Below are 9,384 nucleotides of genomic sequence, written 5' to 3' on the forward strand. Positions count from 1 at the left end.
TTACAGTTTTAACTGTCTGATCCAGAGATTTTGTATCTTATGCTTCCCTTTTGCTCCAGAGGGCATGATGTGAATGCATTTACTATGTAACATGTAGTCTATTATTATAAAGAACAGTTTACTTTAGTCAGCTCAAAGAAATGTTAATAGACATTATGAGTTAATAGCAGGAAGAGAGAGAGAGAGAGAGAGAGAGAGAGAGAGAGATGTGTGTTGTGTTTCCATTTGGATGGTTTGTCTTTATTTCAGTAGACCAGTCTCCTCTCCCCTGCAAAAATAGGAGAAAAGACAGAGAAAGTCATGGGAAGAGGAGAAGTGCCAGAGGGGGAAATACACTAGTCCACACTGGGGGCAGAGCAGCTATAGCCAGCCTACTTCTCCTCTTATCTTTCTGGTGGGTCGTGGCAGCCTTTTCAAGCTTAAACTCCACGGTGATGTTAGAGGCAACGTTTCTAAAGGCCATGGAAATGTTTGATATCCACTTAAGTCAAACATATTCAGAGACCTCAGTGGCACTTTGCACACCACCATCTTCCACTGCATGTATTCCTTTTGGCCCTGGGAACTATGCATGTACAGCAGCAAGTATTGGGCCGGCCAAAAAGTTCGTTCGGGTTTGTCCATAAGATGCTACCAAAAACCCGAACGAACTTTTTGGCCAACCCAATATTTTTGTTTGTTTGTTTAGCTCACACTGGCAGCAGTTTGCATCCAGGACCTTGCACATCTCCCAGTAGACACCATGTGCTTGTGATATTCATACTCCATGTAAAGTAGAGTGGGCACCACTTAGCCTCTCGAAATTCTTTTATCATTGCTTCCGCTGCCCACCAGGTGAAGTTTGAGAGTCTCCACTAGTTCTTCTGGCCCTGACTGTTGCCAGAGGGAGAGGCTGTGGTCTTCCCACAGGGCAAATTCTGCTGGTTGTGTATATGTCAGAGCTGTTCAGCTTGGAAGGTATTTCCTGTCTGGGGCTCCACTATTGTGGGAAGCCACAGGGACATGCTGACGGGGCTGTGCCGAGGCACCTCGCCACTGCTGTCTGTGAGGCAGCACCCAGAGGCTTGGTTTGGCTGCACCAAGGCTGCCATGGGTTTCTAGTGCAGGCAGGGCAAAGGCTGGGTCAATCTCAGGGGAAGCAGAAGCTGGTGGAGGCCCCAGAACTTAGCCTGGTCAGTCTCTTTTCTTTCTGGCGGAAGCTGGCCCTTTCCAAAAATGGGGAGTTCCTGTTTTGATTTCTGCTGGCGGAGAGGTCACTCTTTGTGTAGGGAACAGGAGTTATTTTCTCTTTTCCAAGACAATCAGAGAGGTGGCAGGCAATCTGACTGTGCTGCTAGCATTTTGTTCTGGTTCCTGGCCATCTGAAGGCAGCTGATTTTCTGCACTGTTACTCTGAGTATTCTGAGAATTAGAGATGGAAATGGCAGGACCAACATTATTGAGGACACCCCACTGGTTGGGGTTGGGAGAGACTATTCTGTACCTTGTGAGATGGGAAAGGATTGCTGCTGTTGGTCAGATTAGATAAAGGCTGGAGCCTCAGGGTGATAGTATAGCCTTCCAATTCTATGTTCTTGTGTCCCAGGAGCTGATGGGTGGCCATCACCTTGACCTTCTGGCCCATCAATGAGTACTTGATCTCTTCTTGTGGTTAACCTATTGACACCATCAACTCTGGGGGTCTTTGTAGTCAGAGATTAGTTCCACATAAGGCTTTAGTTCATCTTTATGACCGAAATTTATCCATGAATCTTTCATAATTTGATCAAAAGTGCCTCTCTTGCTGGGAGTGCTTCTCTTGGTGGAACTGAGAATGAGAAATTTCTTGAGCAGGTTTTCACACTCCATGGACAAGTAGAAGGGAATATAGTATATTTCACTCAGTAACTTCTCTCATGGCTTCTTGAGATCAGAAGGCAGGGATCAGATGACCCCTGCATATAGGATGACTCTCAGCCTCCACACCTCCCACATGGGTCTATCTTAAATTTTTCCCTGGAGTAGTTCTGGGGCAGCAAAATTACTGCCACAGAAGTTATGTAGCTGGTTGCCAAAGGTGAATTTGTTGCTGAAGCCAGAGTCTACAATCTTGATGTTCATGTCAGCATCCGAGAGCAGGTTTTCTGCCTTTCAGTCTCTATAAAAAACCCACTTCTGTTGGTAGCACTGCACAACAGATACTTTCTGGTGGAATTTTCTTCAAGCCTCTTTTCCTTTCATGTTCCATGAGCTACTAAGTAATCAAACACATGTCTTCCACTAGCATATTCCATGATGAGGTAGAGTGTTTTCTCAGTCTTGAGATTAAATAGCTTTTCCTCTCTTGGTGAAAATAAACCCTGAATTTTCTAAAGTTTAATACTGAGATTCATACTCACTGCCAATTCACACTCAGAAATACATAACTTGAAGTTATATAGAAACAGGGCCTAGAAATATCAATATTTATCTTGAGGTGGATTTATAATCCACTTAATAAAGTGCTTAATTTCCCTCTAGTTAATTGTATCCAAGTTTTTAGGGGATTTGCGAGGTACACAAACAATCACCATTGGTGGTAGTGTAAACTGGTGTAAATATCTTTCAGTGGGGATTTCACAGTATCTATGAAATTAAAACATGCATGTGCTTTTAACTTACAGTTCTATTTTTATAAATCTATTATACTTATATGGACACATATGGACACAAAGATATGCGTGCAGGGATGATCACAGCAGCATTATTTATAATAATGAAAAATATTTATAGTGATGAAGAACACGAGCTAAGATGAATGTCCATCCATAGAGAGATGACAAATTATCTATGGTACATTCATACTTTGCTTAATGGATTCCTATCATTTTGCTCATCCAGATAACTTTTATCCTTGTGATATTTGCTTACATATGTGGAGAGACCATTATTGAAACCACATCCAGTTCCTTCTCCCAACAATGTGGTTTTAGACGGAAATTGGCATATTTTAATTTCTCTGTCTGTAGGCCAACAATTACCCAATGTTCCAGACTTGGGTCATTGAACAAAGATGTGACAGTCATAATGCCCCAGACTTTTACATACAGTTGATTGAGCCAGAGATGGATACCTAACCCAAGCTGAATCAGTTAAAGTCATGCCATAGATTTTTTTGAAGTGGAACTAAAAAAGAGAACCTGGGAATTTTTTGGTAGCCTCATTCCCCTTCCTGTAGAAATTATTAGCTTTGCAATGAAAGAGACAATCCAGCTGACAATATGCAAGAATCTGAGTTTAGAGAAGAGTGTACAAAATTTTGGTTTCAGGAAATATTGAGGCCCAACTCCACCTTCTGATACTATAGTTTAATTATTTAATCCTTCTTTGCAATTCATGAACCAATAATTTTTGTTTTGATGTTATATTGGTGAGTAAAAAGGCACATTTCATAACAACATGAATAATTTCATATAATTTTTATAAAACTTACACCTTATTTGTGTATGAATGTAAAAATCATCATATAAGACACAGAGCAAAGTGTTGACAGTGATTTACCCTTGTAGTGGGCAACAAGAGAGGGAAACACTTTTGTTTTTACATTGTGTACTTTTATACTGACTAGCATTTTAACAATTAATTAATTTTATAGTTGAAAAATAATTTTAAAATCCCATCAACTAAAAACTTCGAGGAAGAGTATATGAAGAAAAACAAACAAGTGCCTTGCACCACTCACTCTTGAATATTCTGATGCCGAGGGCACCGCATTCACTGGTTTCACAGTGAAGCCAGTAGAGAATCGTAATTGCTTGTGATAGAAAGCCAAAGTTGCGGAGTGATTTCCCAACTCACAAATGCCTAATTTATGAACATCTGGCAGGTAAAGAGAAAGATACTAGCCCAGGCTAACTTGCCAGGAGACAGCGTAGCAGAGTGAGAAATGCTTCAGCTTTTCATTTTGAATTGTGACCCTCTGTTCACTAGCTAAACAAGTGAGTTATTTAGCCTTTCTGCACCTCTGTTCCTCATCAATAAAATGTGCTAACAGTGATTCTTAACTCATAAGACTGCTATGAAGTTTAGCAGAAATAGTGCGTGACAAAGCCTGGCACATACAATGCACTCTCTCTATGCAAATGTTAGCCATCCTCATTGTAGAAGGCAGCATGTCCTCTAGGTGCTCAAGATTTCACTGCATCTCTGTATTTTTTCTCTAATGCAAAGCTTGGTATCTGTTACCAGGTACAGACAGCAAATCCCTTGGAATAACGATTTTCCTGTCATGGTGACAAATTTCGACATGTTAGAATCAATTTCTTCAGAATTAATTCTTGTCCCACATATCTGCACATCATTTGATTGGAGTAGAGCTACACTTACGTTTATTAAGTTCATCACAATAAAAGCAGAGAGCTTGTTTTACTTCATCTTTGCCATTTCAAAAGTTCGAAGATTCATGTATTTTTTCACATAGTACAAATTCCTGAAGTCTGATATCTCTTCGAATCAATGGAGTCTTTCAATATGCACTATCCAGGCAGCAGGCCAGGAGCTATTTGGGTGGTAGGGTGTTATGGCCTGAAATGCGCAGGCTTGGCCATAGCCATCCATTGTACCATGGCTCTATGTATTATTTACATTGCTAATACTAGATGCGTTGAGTTTAGTTGCCTTTCAAAATGTCCTCAGAAATAATACACTATGACTAAGAGGTGAAACAGACGATATTGTATATTCAAAGACTTATAGAATAGAGCAGCATGATATATATTAGAACTCTATATCTAAATACATCGAAAATAAAATTTCTAGGGCTTCCCTGGTGGTGCAGTGGTTAAGAATCCGCCTGCCAATGCCAGGGAACCGGGTTTGAGCCCTGGTCCAGGAAGATCCCACATGCCATGGAGCAACAAAGCCCGTGCGCCACAACTACTGAGCCTGCACTCTAGAGCCCATGAGCCACAACTACTGAGCCCACAGACCACAGCTACTGAAGCCCACGTGCCTAGAGCCCGTGCTCTACAACAAGGGAAGCCACCACAATGAGAATCCCACGCACTGCAACAAAGAGTAGCCCCTGCTCACCACAACTAGAGAAAGCCCTCTCACAGCAATGAATACGCAACACAGCCAAAAACGAAAAAATAAATAAATAAATTTATATTAAAAAAATAAATAAAATTTCCATGTCAGAAAGTATTGTGTTGGAAGTTGACTATACTTTATCTTCCTTTGCTGTTCATAAAATAATAACACTATGACAGATTTTAACTTAAATTCAAATAAATATACTAATCACATCAAGAAATATGTGGGCTTCTTCACTCTCGGGGTTTCCCACTTTACTCTGGCCCACTGTCCTCCAGTGCAGTATCTACTGACTACAGGCTGTATGCCAGGCCTATTGATGGGTACTGTTTTTCTTCCACCAGGGATCAAAGCTTTTCCTACCGCATTCTATCCTAAACAAAGACCTTTCTCCGACAATCATTTGCAGTGGCTGTACTTTCACTTCTAATCCCTATACTTTTGCTGCCATTATGAGCAAACAGACTGAGTGACTGAGCCAGAGTCTGCTTTTGACAGAGGCCTTTACAAGTGGACCCTGCCACTGAGACAGTTGATTCCTGATGAAAAATACATTTACTTGTAGAAAGGATGCAACTTATTATGAACTGTAAAGTTCATCTAGTTCTCAGATATCTATTAAACTCACAATGTAGATGCAGTGCTAATGTCAAATCTCTAGTATTTGAAATAATATCAGTTTGGACACATATGGTCAAAGAAAGCACATAGGAAAGAACTGAACAGTACTGCCCCTGGCTTCTGTCACTGAGAAAAGGAGAACACACAGGACCACTCAGAATTGCCATGGAATTTTGGTTGTACTAAGAATACAGATATGAGAGTCAGGAAATTTAGGTCATCAAGGAGGAAAGTGGGAGTTTTCAGGGAGAAACAGAGATTTTCTTATTGGAAAATCCATTATAATTGGAGAGGAAGCCAACAATTTCCAAGAGATAAATCTTAAAGATACATGAAGCTCCTAGGAGATGCAACAGTGGCTCTGTCTTCCATACACAGAACTTTCCCAATTCAGAAAGCCCCCTGTGTATCTTTAACTCAGGGATCACTCTTAGCAGTGGGAGACATTCACATTATGATAGGTAGGTGCGTGGGGATGAGACACACTGAAGGCACCACAGCCTTAAGCCACCGTCTCATGTGTATTCTTTGACGTCGTCTCTTTGAAGAAACTGTCATATGGGAACATTTGCTATTTAAAATGTTCCTTTTTTATTTCTGCCCCACTCTAACTTTTTCCCCAGTGCTGTTTAGTTGAATTTCCACAGTTAAATGCAACTACACTATAATCCAATTAAGGCCGTATTTCTGAATCAGAACTCTCAGGATATCATAGGAAGGTTCACTGCATACCTTAATACCCTGGTAATTTTATTCCCTGCCATATTGGGGATTAAAGAGGTATTTATGGAGAAAACATTAGAATGTGCCATGCATGGTATTGAGTTTTTGAGGAAAGATTATTTAAGTTTCAAAGAACTTATAATCAGGCTTTGTAACTGATGCTTTTTTAAAGTGAGTTCTAACTGGGTAGGAACAGTACACTTGAGGAAGCTCACGTGAGCCTACCGTCTTCACATTCAGGTACATCTGAAAATGGATTCAAATTCTTGAATTTCTTATATTTAGGTCAGGCCCTTGCTCTCACGCTAAAATTTTGTCTTTCATTCTTCCTATTTTTCCTATCACCCAACACCTAACAGAAAACTTTTGGAATATCTTTGATCATGCATGTAATAGATTTTCAAATTTTATTTGTTGATTAAACAAATAAATGCATGAGCAAGTGAATGCATGAGTGAATAAACAATGAATCAAAAAGTTGATTTTCTGACTTAATTTAAAATCTAATCTTAGTTCTAAGCATTGATGAACAGAGTTCTAATGACACCATTGTGGTCAATAGGTGACATCTTTCTCCCTTCATCTCTGAGATGCACAGTCACACCCTCCCCCTCAAGCTTCTAGGACCCTCCTTTTTTAAAGCTCTGTCTCCAGGAAATTGACGAATCAAGCCACTCTCCTGATTAGCTGGTCCTTCCACCTTGTTTCACTGGCTTTTGGATAAACATGACTTAGCAGTTTTCCCTACAAAAAGACTTGTTGAATGACTAAATCTGACTAAATCAATATCTTCTCCCTCCTACTCTCTTTCCTTTTTTGCCTTCCACACCCCCTATCCTTCATCTTTCTCCTAATTCCTCAATATGGTGCCTCATACTGCTTCTGACTTTTCAACTATAACCTCATTATTTGCTTACTGATTAAATCATGCACTTCCTCAGCAACTTCTTCCTGAATTCTGTGGATGTCTTTTAGATCCTCCTAAATCTCTTCACCACATTTCAAAGTCTACTTCTGCATATATACTGTGTTACAAATGAACTTGAACTTATGCCATGAAAGAACAGTAAAGCTTTGCCATTCGTTTCACTGCTTGTTTTTATTCCACTGTTTTCACTTCGCTGGGGTAATGCCCAACTCTCAAGGGGAGGTCACTGCCAGGGGAAACCACTGGGCAGTTAATGTCCAACTCCCACCAACTGGTCTCTGTACCTGAAGCCTAAAGTGTACATTCAGGGCATTAATTATATTCACAGTGTGCAACCAACCTCATTACAGGAAGTAACTGCTAAATGGGGACAGGGTTTCCATTTAGCATGAAAAAGAAGTTCTGGAGCTAGATAACAGTGAATGTGCTTTAGGCAAAAGTTTGTCTTGAAAAAGAGCAAGGTAAAGTGGGAGTGGAGAGGCTTGAGATCTTATCCCGCACTTCCAAGAGTGAGATCTGCCCTTGTGTTTAAGACACCTCTAGAGGCTTAATTTCATGCTCTATAAAATGAGATAATAATATCAAAACTATAGGCTTGTGATGATAAAACCAAATTATGTATGTGTACGTGTGTGTGTCACATCACAAAATAGGACATTTAATACATATCAGTGTATTTCAACTACTGGTCTCTGTACCTGAAACCCTGTACCCATTTAGCAGTTACTTCACATAATGAGGTTGGTTGCACACTGTGAATATAATTAATTCCCTGAATGTACACTTCAAAATGAATAAAATGGTAAATTATCTGTTATTTGTATTTTACCACAATAAAAAACCACACACACACACACACGTTTATAATCTTCCTCTTCCCAATGTTTTTCATAACTCCCTTTACTTAAAAGTTATGTCAATAATTACAGAGTCCAGGATAAAACAGCTAAGCTGGTTTTAGTAAGTTAAAATATTATGTACTATTTTCTTTTTATTATTTCCATTTTTGCTTTACCTGGTTAAATATAGATTTTATGGCAGAGGGACAGAGATAGTATTATCACATATCAAAAACCACTTCACAGGGGGACTGCAACTTTAAAACACTAAAGTTTTTCACTATAGGAATGTGGTTTCTCAGAGAGAAATGCACAGTTTGCACAAAGAATTTCCTGGTATTTTATTTTGTCTGTTGGGTATAAAATGAATCTTGGGGCTTTCTCTTGAGTTTCCACTTGACAAGCCCTTGGCAGGACATTGATGACTTCCAAATCTCTTTTCTAGCCCACACCTCCCTCCTGAGCACTAGACCATATATCATGGAATGTTGCCAACATACTTCTGTTCTCCCTACTGTCTGGTTCACCTCCCTCCATTCTAATTTTAATATTGCACCAAAAAGTATCTTTCTGAAAAATAACTCTGATCATGTCACTTCCTTGTGTCACACCTATTCATATCTCTCCTGAAATAAGACTAACACTCAGTGTTTTATCCTGACAGTAAGAGCCTTCTATGACCTGATCCATCACAGAATTATCTACATAGTTGGTGCTTAGTAAATAAAAACTTACTCAATGGATGATCAGTGGTTTCTACCAAGGAAATTAAAAGAAAAAGCAAGCATAATGGTGGGAATAAATTCCTTTACTTCATACATATTTTCTGAGCATCATCTCTGTGAAGGAGATTGAGAGGGGAAAATAAAAGATTATCAAACCTCAAATATGTGCTTTTTCTGCCATATCTCTTGACCCAACCTTTAGGAATTTGAGAATCTAGCAGGGAACACAAGGCTTGTATAAAACTGCCATGTGATCGGGACTTGATAAATGTGCTAAGGCAATTCAGTAGGAGAAGATTCCATTTTCACCTTGGGGACTCAGAGAAGGCTACAGATATTGGATCTGGGCCTTGATGAAGGAGTAGGGCAGGTGGGAAGAGACAGATCTCCAGACCCTGGGGCATCTCAGGTATGTGAATTTCAGGGAAGAGGCACATGTTGTCACTCTGCTTAACTCTAGCGCAGGGCATGTGAGACTTAGCAACAAGCATGAGCT

At 39.8% G+C, this 9,384-nt stretch overlaps 1 pseudogene; it reads right to left on the reverse strand.

Moving 5' to 3' along the window:
* Positions 1–298: 298 nt before the first annotated feature.
* On the reverse strand, positions 299–3,044 carry LOC102984595 (serine/threonine-protein kinase MARK2-like; annotated as a pseudogene).
* Between the last annotated feature and the right edge of the window lie 6,340 nt (positions 3,045–9,384).

The sequence above is a fragment of the Physeter macrocephalus genome, chromosome 20, assembly GCF_002837175.3.
Source record: "Physeter macrocephalus isolate SW-GA chromosome 20, ASM283717v5, whole genome shotgun sequence".
NCBI classification, from domain to species: Eukaryota; Metazoa; Chordata; class Mammalia; order Artiodactyla; family Physeteridae; genus Physeter; species Physeter macrocephalus.